Source organism: Ptychodera flava, chromosome 1, assembly GCF_041260155.1.
Source record: "Ptychodera flava strain L36383 chromosome 1, AS_Pfla_20210202, whole genome shotgun sequence".
Taxonomy (NCBI): Eukaryota; Metazoa; Hemichordata; class Enteropneusta; family Ptychoderidae; genus Ptychodera; species Ptychodera flava.
This window is the reverse complement of record NC_091928.1, coordinates 28,253,386-28,269,213: the sequence shown is the minus strand read 5'-3', so window position 1 is coordinate 28,269,213 and position 15,828 is coordinate 28,253,386.

Genomic DNA, 15,828 nt, shown 5'->3' with positions numbered 1-15,828 from the left:
GTAAATGCAGGTGGTTACGACTACGGACGGAATGTAACGCATCTTCGTCGTCTCTTCAGTCTTGACATTTCTGAATTCAAGGACATAGTTACACAGGTTAACAGCCAAGATCTGAAGTTTGCAAGTACAAACGTCACTACTTTGGATCGACGGTATATTGTCTTTGAATCGCCAATATAACAGAATTAAGCTCCTTCATCTACACTTCAATAAACATTTTCTAATGAATATTAGAATAAAATGATCAATAATGATATGGAGACTTTTTGACTTGACAGAGCGCTCACATTTAAAAATCTAGGGCTTTCATGTCCCCTTTAATGTACTTGTTATGGTGATAATTGAGTTTACTCGTAAATTATATGCGGCTTGCAATACGAAGCTCCTTATCTTAGACTTGTGATCAATATACTACAATGATTTGCTGTGTATGTTACATTACATCTCCTACATGGATTTAATACTTCATAAATTCTTACATAACTAACATACCTACTTAAAAAGAACATTACTTGTATTGTTAAGGGGGTACGTCTTCAGTAACTGTAAAGCTAATCAAATAAACAGACCGACTTTAAATGCGCATCATGTAGCATAATAACTGAAAAATGTCTCCATATCTCACCCGAGAATCATATGGTTAAATATCAAAAAATATGTACAATTCCCTTGAATTGCTTAGTTTATAAATTCGTCAGTACTGAAAGGATTCATTCTTTTTTTAAACACACACTATTATCAGGAAACAGAGGTTCCATTGTTGATGGCTGATTATCTTTATTTGTTCAACTTTGACAAGACTGACCCCTAACACGAATCTATCATAGAGATGAACAAGCAACTTGGTTGACTTTATGATATTGTAATCGATGGAAAATTGAATATATTATATCTTGATTTTTATATCCTCTAAATGAAAAATTGTTGTCTTAGATAACGCTGATAATTCTGTAACGTAAAGTACTCTGTGGATGTTCTTTCTGTCTCACTGCCTCTGTCACTTTGCCTGTCTGTCTGTCTGTCTATCTGTCTGTCTGCTGTCTGTCTGTCTGTCTGTCTGTCTCTAGTTCGCTCTCTCTCTCGCGCGTCTCCCTCTGTCTCTGTCTCTCTCTGTGTCTGTCTCTCTCGCTCTCTCTGTCTCTCTGTCTCTCTCTCTCTCTCTGTCTCTGTCTCTCTCTGTCTCTGTCTGTCTGTCTGTCTGTCTGTCTGTCTGTCTGTCTGTCTGTCTGTCTGTCTCTCTCTCTCTCTCTCTCTCTCTCTCTCTCTCTCTCTCTCTCTCTCTCTCTCTCTCTCTCTCTCTCTCTCTCTCTCTCTCTCTCTCTCTCTCTCTCTCTCTCTCTCTCTCTCTCTCTCATGGTGAAAAATTCCTTGAGGGATTTGAACAACATACAGCATTGCACAACATCGAGATCGAAAGACAAATATTTGCTCAAATTTTCTGTGTCGGAAAGCGAGAATAAAAGTCATTGTCATTGTGCAACAATTGTACCAGAGAGAGAACTCACCTATCTGTACCGAAATTAGGCACTCAAAATGGCCGCCATAACTATGTTTACTTTATTTGGAAAAATTGAATTTTTGACTTTCATAAAAATAAACCGGTTAAAGTTTTGTGTTTTCCATGAGTTACAAAGAGAGCCTCCACAAGTGATAGACCAAACATGGGTATTTGTAAAGTTTGAGAGTCCGGATACTTATCCCCAAGCACGGGTACAGGGGACAGTCCCCTGGGTGGGGAGGAAGGTGTTTTTTGTGCAACGGTTTACGTATACCTTATTTGATTTTATTAATTTTGACTATGATATTTCAAATAAGAGTTCAACTCTACACCGTCTGACTGCTTTATTATTACCGACAAGTCCTTATCTCCTCTCCAACTTGTGTATACACCTCTGTAATTGCTCCGACAACATTGCCAACTTGCTTTCGACTCCAAACTGTCTGACTGTGTTTCCAATGCCTTCAATTCCTTATCTCCTCTTCAACCAGTGCACATACCACTCTAATTGCTGCGCAAACATTGCCAACTTGTTAATGTCACTGAGCGTATCAGCGGATTAGCTTAATAAGTCAACATCACAGCCGTCACACACGTAGTGAAATAAGGATGCGTGTGGGATGGCTGTGGTGTTCACTCAATCACTTAATCAGCTGATACGGACGGATTTTCCCATGGGTATGGCATTGTCCACCTCACCCATGCTTGAACCAGGCTGTGCGTATTTACACATAATTTTTGTTTATACTGTTTATTCTTGCATAAACAATGAATCACTTATAATAAACTTTCCACTGTCAGATTTTGTGTTGCTGTTTACTACTGTGTTACTGTGAGTGGACAATGTGAGGGCCATACCCGTCCGAAGATGGTCCCTTCCATATCACATTATGCGAGCTCCAAGTTTGATGCTTTTTTTCCCATGATTCAAATTACATGGGCAACTTCCTGTACTATTTTATCGTTTTTTGTAAAAAATCCTGCGAGTTATAAATGGTGAAAATAGTTTTTCCTGGGTAAATGACCACAGAGCTACCACATATGTAAAAATCATCCTTGGTGAACTTCCCCTTTAACTAAAGCCAAACACTGTGATTCATTATCATAGAGATACACTTTGATCTCCCTGGCAGGTCGTGACCGATAAATAGGAATACACATCAAGATTTTTCAAGCAAATCATTGGTTGTGTCAAGGTTCGAGGACTCTGATCACTTAATGCATACATACACTCACACTGTAAACCCTGTGAGGGCTCTCTCTACACGTATCTGTATCTTTATAACAAATAGCCATCATATTACTGGATTATTTGCTGTGAAGTTACGCCAGTATTTCTGATATTTAAGAAGGCCAGCCTATATGATTAACATTCGATTAATATCCTCCCATTCACACTATTCGCCCTTCCTTTCTCGAGGTCAATCCATCTACCGTCTATTTTTGTGGTTGTCACGTTCTTTCATAGTCTATGGTTCTATCTATTACCCTTAATGTCCGTTCGTCTACCTGTCGTTGTCTGTGTCTGTCAGTCAGTCAGTCAGGCAGTCAGTCGGTCTCTGTCTCTGTCAGTCAGTCAATTAATCAGTCTCTCTCTCTCTCTCTCTCTCTCTCTCTCTCTCTCTCTCTCTCTCTCTCTCTCTCTCTCTCTCTCTCCTCTCTCTCTCCTCTTCTCTCTCTCTCTCTCTCTCTCTCTCTCTCTCTCTCTCTCTCTCTCTCTCTCTCTCTCTCTCTCTCTCTCTCTCTCTTGGCGTATAAACTTCGCCCTATTTACGAACGGGAATCTAAACAGAAATCAAATACAGTACCAAATTATGTTACATGGATTAAAATGGTTTTAATCGATGCCGTTGATACCGTGATCAGCTATCTGTGCATCGATATCCTGCAATGACACGTGAATTACCAAATAAAGTCATACCATTCTACTTCAGTGATTTATGAGTATTGAGATACCCTCTGATCTCATACTTTGGTGCAATACAGGAGGTCGAGATATGCCTTTATTGATTTCGCAACTAGAGTGTATAGAAGAGTACGCAGTACGGTGAGTCACCGCTATAATTGGTAACTTCACTGAGTCGCACGAAGAACCTTGTGAGGGCTCTGTCTGCACTCACCAGTAATTTAGAAATCACAAACTAACTATCACATAGCTGCATTTGGTTGCTGTGACTGACTAGTTTACGCCGCTATCGCTTTCGAAAGTTTGAGCTTTTCACTGCACAATATTTTATCATTCAATTGACAATCGAATAAATATCATAGGAGCCTAAGTTCAGTATAACAGAACATTTGGTTGTTTTAACGATGATTCTGCACCGGAAATAAATAAAAAATAATTAAAATAGTCTGCATTTGTTTGAACTTGTTTAATCTACAAAGATTTATCACAAAGGTTTTCATAATAATTTATTAAACCCATCGAATCGAAATTGAGCGCAGTAGGGTTAAAATTACTTGTATATTAAATCATGTAATTTGTTGTAGATGCTTCAGTAGTGATCATATCTGTAGCATTTCACATCATGTGAGACAGATGAGTAAGCTCGGTTTGATGAGCAGGTTTGTCTCTTCCGGAAACACAATTCTTCCTTTCTTTCTCCAGGCCGATCCAGCTTCCACTTACAATTTTATATTTGTGTTTTTTATTTGAGTTCAATCACAATAAAAGTGATATCAAACAATAAATCTGGGACTAATAAGCTTCAGTTTCCAAATTCCGCCCATCTTTGTCTTTGTTCCCTTCCATGTGTTTCCCTTACTGCCCGACGGTCAGCTAGTCTGTCTGTATGTTTGTCTGGTTGTCTATGTGTCTCTGTCACTCACTCAGTCAGTTGTCAGTTTTATGTATCTTTCTGTCTCTTGGAGCATCATCAATGCGTCTGATTAACGGACAGAAATCTAATAACAAACGCATCGCTGATGCTACATAAATCAAACTTGTTTTCAGTAGTGTCGCTGAAACCGTGACATTGATATTGTGCAGTGGCATCAGAATACTCAAATAGGCACACCATTGTGGGTCATTGATTTATGATAATCATTACTCAGATACCCTCTGATCTCATACTTTAGTACTAACAGTATATCAGGTCACGAGAAACCTATATACGCAATTACTGTGCAGAGACTAACATACTTATCAAACTGGGGCGAGTGGACGCCATTAATGGCGTCACAGAATCGCATAAAGGACCTTGTGAGGGCTCTGTGTCACAAACCAGTAACTCTGAATTCTAAAAATTGCCGGTTAATTACTGTATAAGATGTCATTACTTTTTACTGTTCTCTATCTGAGGTTATTAGAATTTCACGGAAGATTAAGTGACGAAGTGAGATGGGAGCAATGATCCAAAGTTGACATGGACTCTGTAGACACATCAATGCAATGACATGAACGCACACTTGGAAGATTGATAAATAGTTGCATCAAAGAAACGTAAATGTGGGAATGTGTACAACTGGTGGGTACAGTGGAACTTTCAGTAGTGAGTAAAGGGAATCGGGAGCTAGAAGTGTTGCAGAGAGTTGGAAGAGGACACTTTAAGGTCTGGTTTTGGCAACAGACCATTATGGCTTTCCTGGGAACTCTCAGGAATGAATATGCCTTTCTAACTTTAATGACAACGGACAATTATACATGTACTGAGTTGAGCAACTGCATCATCATTTCAGTTTTAGACTACTTCACTATCATTTAACTGTCAGTATACCATGGTTACCATCAATCTATTTAGAACCCTTTGGCTTTGGGTTGTACTACATGCTGTAACACATTGGAATGAATCAAACTACACATGCAAATACTTTCTCCGGGCTACTGCTATTAGTATGACAGCCTGAATGAAAGACACAGAGGGATCTATAGTACATCATTTCAAGATCGGTCAGCTTGAATAGGATTTTGTACTCGTTGCCTCCTGTACTTAACATTAAATAGCAGTAACCTGTAATTGTAAATCGTCGTTTATTGCTGCTTATGTAGAATATTACACGTTATGTATAGGTAAAGATTTGAAACTATGATATGTATGTAGAAATATGAAACGCGTGTTAAAAATTGGTGATGTAGAAAATGAAAATACTTTGGGTTGCTTCTGCACAAATATATATATAAATATATATATATATATATATATATATATATATATATATATATATATATATATTATATATATATATATATATATATATATATATATATATATATATATATATATATATATATATATATATATATATATATATATATATATATCTCCCCTCCTCTCTCTCTAACTTAAATGAGAGACTGACAACAGCAAGCAGGAGAAATGCTTCCAAAGTGACTGGGAAAATTGCTGACATACATACTTCCTCAACTCTCTTATGAAATCAAGTGGCTCTCCCCTAATGTAGCCCATATTCCACTCCGTTCTCCTATTTGTATCAATATCCCGACTATCTCAGTCTCTGTCTCATTTTCCAATGTGTCATTTGACTGTGATATATATTTATAAAATTGCCCCTCAATCTTCTATTTTGCACACTCACACAGAGGTCACCGATACATTCACAAATTTGATTTAATTTATAGCTTTATTTCAGACTCAAAAACGTCATGCTAAACGAAAGAAACGACTTCTTAAATAATGAGGGCAATAAAACCTATGAGTGCTTTGGCGTCGCCCATGGATAATTCTGAGCTCAAACAATAGCCAGTGCAATACTAATTGTGACCCATTCAGCGTCGCTGCTGTTTTCCATAATATGACTTTAATCACCGTGAGCGGACAGCCTTTTGCTACAGTTTAATTTCCCATAGAAAGTTGCAAAAGCTTTGAGCTACGTTTTCTAGTCTTAAAACATTTTTGCGGTACAAAACATGCCGATAGGATCACGATTAGTGGCAGCTTGAGCGCTGAATAATTTTTCGAGTTGGCAAGTACGTTGAAATTTCGAGTCAATGATGGAAGTAGCGCCCATGGTTTTTGACGAAATTCACGCTCTTTTCTACAATAATTTCTATGCCTCATCGGTCTCTGCACTACCATATAGCCATCTTTCACAACGGTTAGATTTTTTTACATTTAAGGAGACATTGCCTTCCAACAGTGTTTCAAACAGCTCAAACCTTACGAGGATCAATATATGTATCACAACTCAAAGGTCGACACTTTTTTCAACAGAACTATTTTCATGGGAAATGAGTTCAGACTTTAATAAAATTGCTTGTTTCATAAAATGGAAAATACAATAACTTGCGTTATGGATGCCCAATACTGAGAACATATTACTAATAAAAATACCGCCACCACAAAGCTTTGTATGTCAATCATTTGATCAGACTTGGACCACATTGTCGCCGGAAGCCGGATGGGCTAGGAGCATCGCTAACACGCAACCCTTAAGATGACACTCAGTGTCCAGGGGGCATTAAACAGTGAATCAGTCGGCGGGGTGGACGTGTGATTTGTCCAAAATTATTGCCATTTACTTACTATTTAATAGGAATTCTGTTAAATTCCTAAACACTTTAATTTGGATGTGACATGTTTGCTGTCCCACGTGAAACATCACGTTTTGAATTATTTTTCACCAAAGAGTAAGATCAAAGCCAAATGAGGAAATTCTGTCAGATAAGCACATTTTTTTAGATACATGCCTTAAGGCATTTAGCCTTGTTTCAGTGCGCATTCAATGCTTGTCTTTCGGCAGACCAGATCGTTGAGGGCATATAAACGTTGGGTAGAGATTAGCAGCTGTGTGAAGTACGATAAACTGTGAGGGAGTCTGAACTCATTATGCTAATGAAATACAACTGAAAAACTAATGTGCACCAAAATAAATAAGAAGTGGTAGAATTTTGAAAATAAACTGATTTAGTAAATATAAAGAAATATAAAAATGATGTTCTCTACTATTTAAGAAAGTAGACTGCATTGTTCTGAATCCACAATCATTGTTATTTTCAACTTGCAGTCCCTCAAACATCAGGTGCAGTTGAAATAATTTCATAATATTTCTTGACATGCAGGGGGCCAGGCAACGTTCTGTAGTAAAAGCTGGCACGGAGTTAGCGGGAGGGCATTTCTCATAAGCCGGGCGGGAACGTAATGTCAATCTGTTTCTCAGAAGGTACTTAAAGCTTCATCAATAGAGATTAGAGAGGGCATAATGTATTCGGTTGGTTTCAAGAGTTTGTCGATGGAAGAGCAAAATCCTGTGGCAATGTGAGGACAGTATGGAGCTGTTACTATGGGGGAGAGGGCAATGGGAAGAAGGTGACCGGTGAGCTTCCTCTTTTGAAGTGAGGAAGGAAAAAACTAATTTTTGGCGGCAAATATTGTTACTAGACGATTGACTTTAGATTCAGTAGCTGGGCGGTAGCTCTTGCATAGTACGATATGCAGTCTACGTGCGAGTCAAAGGTCACAGATAATAAATTCGTTCTTATATATTGACATTTGTTCATCGAAACAACCTACTCAATCCAACAAAAGATACCAGAGAAACAAGCCTTCAAGTGTAATAAAGTAGCCATACGCCACCTACATTCAGCACAATAGAATTATAAATCTGTACGACGTGCATTATATCCTTTGCGTTACGCTCGACGATGCAGTGTGTCCTCAGCGGAATGGGACAACATAAACGAAATAACAATCAAACTTCAAACAAAGGAAATAAAAATTCCAGCTCAGAGCCAAATGCAAAAGCGTTACTTGTACTTACATATTTTGAAATGTTCCGGCTAGACTGCCGGTTTTAAGAATTTAAAGCTATGACAAATGAGGTCATCAAAGTTTAAATCTTGCACTCTGCACTAACTGGTATAATCAGTCACGTGTCTTTTGCGTGCAAGGACATATTTTAAATCCGGTATACGATTATTTAAAATGTAGGTGTTACTTGCGTAAAGTCCTTAAAGTTAATCTGAAATCTTGCTCCTCCTAACGTAAGTTGCCGCCAACTGGTTAATGTCGTAAATTTTACAAGATCACCACAAAACAGGTTTCGAATGCTGATAAACTTATTTTACATATTTTCGAAATTTACCTAAAATTTGGAGGGTAAAGTAGAGCTGTTCATCACTCCTCTCCCACTGTCATATGCGGTAAATATGCCCTCCAACTGAAATTTGATTCCTACTGCCCTCAAGTATCTATGGTCTGCCCGCTCTTCAATCCCAACAACACTGCAACTTGAAGCTCCCCACTGCCCTCTCCCCACCATAGAAACTCCCGCCCACTTTTATTTACAAGACTCAATACGTACATGTATATTTAAAAAAAGCTAAAGAAAGCTAGTGTTAAGCTAGTGTTGTACTAAAGTTTTTTTCTTGTTTTCTCTGCCCACTGTAAAACTGAAATTTATTCCCAGACCATAGTAAATATTGACTTTTCTCCCCGCCAGTTGATTAGTTCTTGAATTTGCCCACCCGCTGCTAGCACCATAGCTTCGTATACAGCATCTGACATGGTAGTTTTGGGCGTAGAAACTCCTTAGGCTTTTTATGTTTATGTGACGGTTTATTTGGTTTCTTACACGCTATTTTAGATCATGCACAAAAATGTTAAAATTTACATTTCTTGGAGTGCAGGACTCGTCAGTTTCGATATGGCTCCACATCCTACCAGCAAAGAGGCAATGATACGCCCTGCGAGCCAACTGTGTGAATTTCTTCGAATTCAAGTTGTAGACCACATCATACAAGCGTGATGTGGTGGCGCTGGTATATTTGAGGCAATTAAAGTCATATTTTGTCAACTAATACAGGCATGCAAACAGCTCATTTATTGAAATTTTGTGTCTCGTAACTGGTCATAAAATTGGTGAATAGTGGTTGTTTGGTCATAAAGTTCTTTCGTCTAAACATTCTATTGTCCAACTGCTTCAGCAATTTCAGATTCCCTGGTAACCCTGATACCCATGTGCAATTAAAATGGGCGGTCAACAGTTTCTTTGTGCCTATTTTTGGAGCATTGTTGAGCCAAAACCAGATGTTGACTACATTGTAACCGCTCATGCTCTGAAAGCGGGTCGATGAAGTTTTACCTCATTTCGAACTGTAAGTTGTGGGGTTGCTTACGTCGTGCCTTTTACAGGTCGTTAACAATCCAATGTGATATATCGCCGGTACATTCTTTTATCTACTACAAGAAACTAAACATCCCCGATACCGAAGATACGGCGGGACATTGAAAGGCAATGAAACTTCTCACATTTCTCCAACTGATAGCGTACTGTGGAGGTGAGTGTCAAAGTAGTAAATGTTTTAACTCTTTGCCTTTCCGTTTCTTATGTTTTGACCCTGTTTGAAAACAGCGCAGGAAATATAATGAGTCCAATGTCATTCAGCCAATCCTCTCGATTCGGACCACCACGTCTATAAACATGTCCCCTTCCCAGATACACAATCAATAACTTGGACCAAGCTACCATTTTTAGTCTTCAGTATCGTAATAATATATAGGGCTCAGCCCTTTGTGTCGTGCCAGGCATTGAGATTAAAAATGTTATTTGTATCGACTCATGATTAGTAATCATAAAGGATAAAATAGAATTAATTGTTACTTTCTATAAACGTTTGTACAAGTATGACCGGTTTACCCTCTGATGACAGTTCATGTACACGATGTCAGACCCTGTAGGTATAGATTTTCTGTTATGTGTAAAAAGGTTTGACAAAAAGTTTCAATTTTTACCATGATTACTATCTATTGTGTTTAACAAGGGACATATTGTGCCATCATTAACTTTGCAATAGTAACTGTACCGCCCAACTTCCGATATCGTAAGCTGAAAACCAGCGTTACTTCTAAAAACGGGTAAATTTTGCATATATTTATTGACACAGAGGGCGCCTTTCTAAAATTCAATTCCAGCATTCTCTGCGAATGTTCTCGTTCATATGCACGAGAGTTTTCTCTCTTCTTTTAATTTTTAGGCGTGATAAGAAATTTTGTATCAGCGACAGGGTGGATAATTACAATTACTCATTAATAAAAAAGATATATTTTATAAATGGCATGTTATAAAATAATAGAGAGCACGTTTCGAATTTGTTTATTTATGAGCACTCAAAAAAACATGGCGGCGCCCACGAAAGAAGGGTACACTTCCAGTTACTCGCATAGTATATTATGAATACGCGCATGCGTAGTCAGTAAGCCGCTTGGCGCGACTAATAACAAATCTGGATTCTTGAGGAACCGATGGAGCGCAATCGACGACCACAGGTTCTCCTGAGAAAGGTCGAGATCAGCGAAAATTCATTTTAAGTCAATTAGGATATTATGCATGATATTTTCGATTGCATGAGACTGAAAGAAACTTGCAAAGTGGCATGTATTGCGGTCTCTTAACATGGTGTTTTATTTTGAGGGCGAGATACTATTAGCACTGGTAGCAATACGCCTTTTAATCGGATACTCATGTTACCAAAGTCAATAGCCAGACAGTTTTTGGCTGTTCAACTGTGACATACATTCAGATTGACAAACTATAGAAGCATTACACAAAGTAGTGTGTATGAACATAACATCATATTTAAAATAATTTATGCATTTTTGCTAGTTTTAACATATTTTATATATTATTAATAAAAACATTGATGTTCTATTTTACCTATTTGTCTGATATCTGTATAGTCAGTAAATTAAATAAAAACTGAAATTACGTTCATCTAATAGGACGTCCTAATTGGATCAAAACTAATCCAAATTAAAAGCACTTTAAAGTATTTCAACGACAACGTATAATAAATGAGCGAAACAAGAAATGTCACATAAATGGGATCTTAAATTTTTGTGTCACGGTTCCACTCTTTACAGGAATACACCTTACACCCGTTGCAGTTAAAACTGTCATTTTTTATTACACTCAGAAATGAAATATACGGAAACACACTTTAACATGTTTTCGTTCTGGCTTCAGACTTGAACTGAGGCATGCTTCCTAGTATTTGTGCTTTTAACTGACAGTGATGTGGCAAAAGGTGCGAGTGCTGCTCCGTGCACGTGTTACTTTTGGCGGATTAACTCCGATATTTGCATAGGTTGGATAAGGAATGTCAACATTAAATCCAGTCAGATTTCAGTCAGTTTCATATCACTGTAAAATTACTCATATGTTTTTAATATGATATTAATATTAACCTCTTAAAGTAAGTTAAGATGCTCCAAAAATGTTGAACTAGATGAATAAAAACGCTTTGACAGTGAACATGGTTAACAGAGGATATATATGATTTAAAATAGAAATATGTCTACGTTTGTAACATACCTTGACAGAATTACCAAATAAAATACGATAACTAAAGTAAACTTGCCCGCTTCTGTGTTTATTCTTGAAAGATAGGAGTACAAATAACAACACTTCTCATGTATAAATTTTCAACTCTCTCTTTCAGTCACATCTGCCTTTTATCAAACTGTTTATAAAAAAGAAGGAGATACCTCATTTCTTGAATGTCCAATTGAAAAACTTCGGCGGCAAATATATATTGTTCGCCGGAAACTCCATGGTCAATTCATCTCGCGACTGTATAAAGATGGATCACAAGTTTCCCTCAACAAAAGAATTTATATCAATAAGTCGTCACCAATGACTCTGGTCATTGAAAGCGTACAAAGGTCTGACGAAGGTGTATATCGTTGCCAAGTGTACTTCAGTGAATCAACAGCAGTGTTTGGTGCCCTTCGACTGCACGTATATTCTTTTCAAGGTAAGAAAAACAGTTATTATCATCATCCATAAGTGCATTTAAATCAACTTGTTTGTATCAGTATATGTATTGATTAAGATATTGTGATACATTTCTTCAGTGTGTCTAAGGTTCAAAATGTGGAGATACACCAGTAGCGTTGTCCAAAATATTCACTGCATATGCAAAAGGAGGCTATCGGATCTCTTAAAATAGTCTCCCTAATGATGAACGCTCACTGCTCCCAACCTTGGTTGCAGCCGTTCCGGTCACTCATTCACCTTGTGTAGTCCTCCTCTTGTCCTTTAACCACACAATCTCACCTGGTTCAAATCCCTTGTGACATACGTTTCGATCATAATACCTCTTGTATTTTCTAGTGCTCCTCTGTAACTGCTCTCTAGCCCTGATATGAGCATTGCTCAGCCTACCATGTAGTTTTGCTACATAATGCCCTTCAGTTTGCTCCTCAAACTCGGTTTTACAACCATTTTCAGTAATAGAGTGCAAAGCCACTGCAGTGAACTGCAATAAAACTGCTCACACTAATTAGTTTCAGCGCTAGCCAGCTGGCAAAGTCGACAACATTGTATGTCCCATGCAGACAGTTTGTCTGGGGAAGTTGAAATAAAAAAGATTTGTACATGGGCCAGTGCATGGTAGTGTTACATTGTATCTTAATCTTGAACACAGGGTGCCAATTGTAAACTCTCATTTACAACGCGAGCCTCAGACAGAGCTAGTTTTGCCTTTGTACAAGCAGACATTTTGGTCTTTATCAAATAGCCTTGTTCAACACCAAAGTGGCTACGGCTACAGCTGAAACTGATTAGTGTAAGCAGTTTTATTGCAGTTCACTGCAGTGGCTTCACGCTCTATTACTGAAAATGGTTGTAATAGCAGATCAATGGGTAGGGTAACCTCTATACCCAACATCATGTTGGACATCCTCCCTGTGAAGGAATGTACTGAAGACCAGTATGCCATAGTAGGACAAGACAAGCGTTGGTCCCAGTCCTTCTGATTTTCTAATGGGTCCTTGTAAGATATAATTATCGACACAGGTCACTTATTGTAGCTGCTGCCTTCCCAATACATGTTTACAGATGCAAATGCCACATATACGCACCCATGATCTAATATCAACAGACATGTCATACCAATAATACCTCTGCTTTGCTTTGTCAAGTGTCTTATTTATTTCTAGATGGCCACCAGCTTTGGCACCATGCAACCCCCTGATCATAACATCATGACATATATTGGGTCACACGAATTGCCACCTCACTAAGGTTCAATCAGCTAACTCCCATCTCCAGTACAACAAGCCCATATTGACACTAAGCTGTTTATACATGGGCCAGTATGCCTTGATAGCAGTTGAGGAAGAGGAAATTTCATTCAATCCTGGGCGATCTTGACTTATTTCATGGGCCTTCAAGATGACAGAGATGTCGATGTCAGACAACTGACATTCCCTCAGTCTTTCTCTCGACCAAATACTATCGTTGGTAATAACGTCAGGCTTAGTCACCTTTATCTGTTGCCCTTCATAGTCCACCAGGGACGACAAATCCTTATTAACATTGTCATTTACTCAGTCACTATCCTGGTAGTTTGGGCAACTGTTGTGCTGATGGACATCGATAGACTCTGTCACCGGACAATTCACCATCAACTGTCTCAGCCATTTCTGAGCGATAATGCTGTTCCAATACGTTTACACCTCCATCTTCGATTTGTAAAGGATCGTGCTCAAAAGCCTAAGGGTCAAATTCACTGGAGCAGTTGGTCAGAGGCATTCCATAAAACAGGCCACACTGTTTACACTCACAAATTAGTTTCCATGACATGGCATCAGCATTCCCATTGCGTGCACCTTGGCGATGAATAACCTTATAGTCAAAGTGAGGCAGTGTCACTAGCCCCCTAGCAACCTGCCCCTAAGGGTTCCTGAAATTAAGTAGCCAAACCAGTGCAGCATGATCAGTCTATAATGTAAAACACTGACCAAGCAAGTGGTGTTTAAAGTATTTTCATATACTCTACCACTGCCAAAATTTCACAGCGTGTGACACAGTACTGTCTTTCTGCGCATGGCAACACACAGCCAGCATAACTAATTGGCCTCTTCTGGCCCTGCTGCAGCTGACTTAAAAACAGCTCTTATCCAAATACAATCTGTATCAAATATAAAGTCACCCATTTCCAATGGAAATGCCAAAGCAGAAGCAGCTGTCAGACTAGCCTTTAATTGATCAAAAGAATCTTGGCAATCTTCTGTGCATCTAAAGACAGCATTCTTTCTGGTTAGGTCAAGGAATGGTCCAGCTATCTCCACAAACCCTTTCACTAAACGTCTATAATAGGATGCTAACCCTAGGAAACTCCTCACTTCTGTCACACTTTCTGGGCTTGGCCAGTCCTTTATCAACTTTCCCTGGGTCTGTTGCAGCCCCTTCCCAGGAAACATGGTGTCCCAGAAATTCAACACTGTGAGCAAAAAGCACACACTTGCCCGGCTTTAATTTAAGATTAGAAGAATGTAAGCACTCAAAGACCTGGCACAGTCTTTATTACTCCTCATTAAAGTGACCTCCCCATTATAATGATGTCATCAAGTTACAATAGCAGTATCTCCCATCGCATTCCTGCAAAAACCCATTCCATCAGCCGTTCAAATATGCTTGGGGCATTGCGGAGCCCAAATGGAAGCACATGCCACTGGTAGAGCCCACTTCGGATAAAAAACACTGTCTTTCCTTTTGATCCTTCTTTATCTCTAGCCGTCAGTAACCTGCCTGAAGGTCAAGCGTTGAGAACCATTCAGCTCAGTATAGAGCATATAAAGAGTCGTTTATCCTGGGTATAGGAAAAACATCTTTGACTGAAGCCACATTTACCTTCTGATAATCAACATACAGTCGATCGAACCCATTTTTCTCACTGGCCAGTACACATTGGACTGCTCAAGGGCTCGTCGACCCCTCTATTAGTCCTCTCTCTATCAAGTTTGTTACATGTCTCTCTATCTCTTCTCTAACAAGTTAGTAACCTGCCTCTCGATCTCTTTTAGTTTCCACACTGGTGTACGGTGTGCCGGCTGCCTCGCAGGCACAGCATTGTTTGTTTCAATTTTGTGATTAATAATATCTCTCCTACCAATATCGTGATCTCCACAGCTAAAGACTACAATATTTTGTCAACACCTGTGCAGCCTTCGCCTGTTGATGGGAAGAAAGATTATTGCATTTTCTAGTGTAAAAATCTACCAAGTGACCAGACCGGGTCACATTAACCTCATTTGCAAAATTTGACCCATCGCCAGCCTTGGAACTTACACAGTCACCACCAACCACATCTGCACTGGGTCCTAAGAGTGAACAGCCTTTGAGGCTACATACGTCTGTTAGTAGCAGATCAACAACAGTACAGCCTTCACAAGTACAGTTTTATTACCAACATTAAACATACTTACAGGTTGGTTGGTAGATCTGCTCAACACTAATGTTTTACAACTGATCACACCCATTCCAAGCAATTTTCCCCCTTGAACATGTTCAATGATGCTTACAACATCAGTGTCTGTGGGGCAAGAAGCAACCTCCTCTACAAAGGTAGAGGAATTCAAATTCCAAGT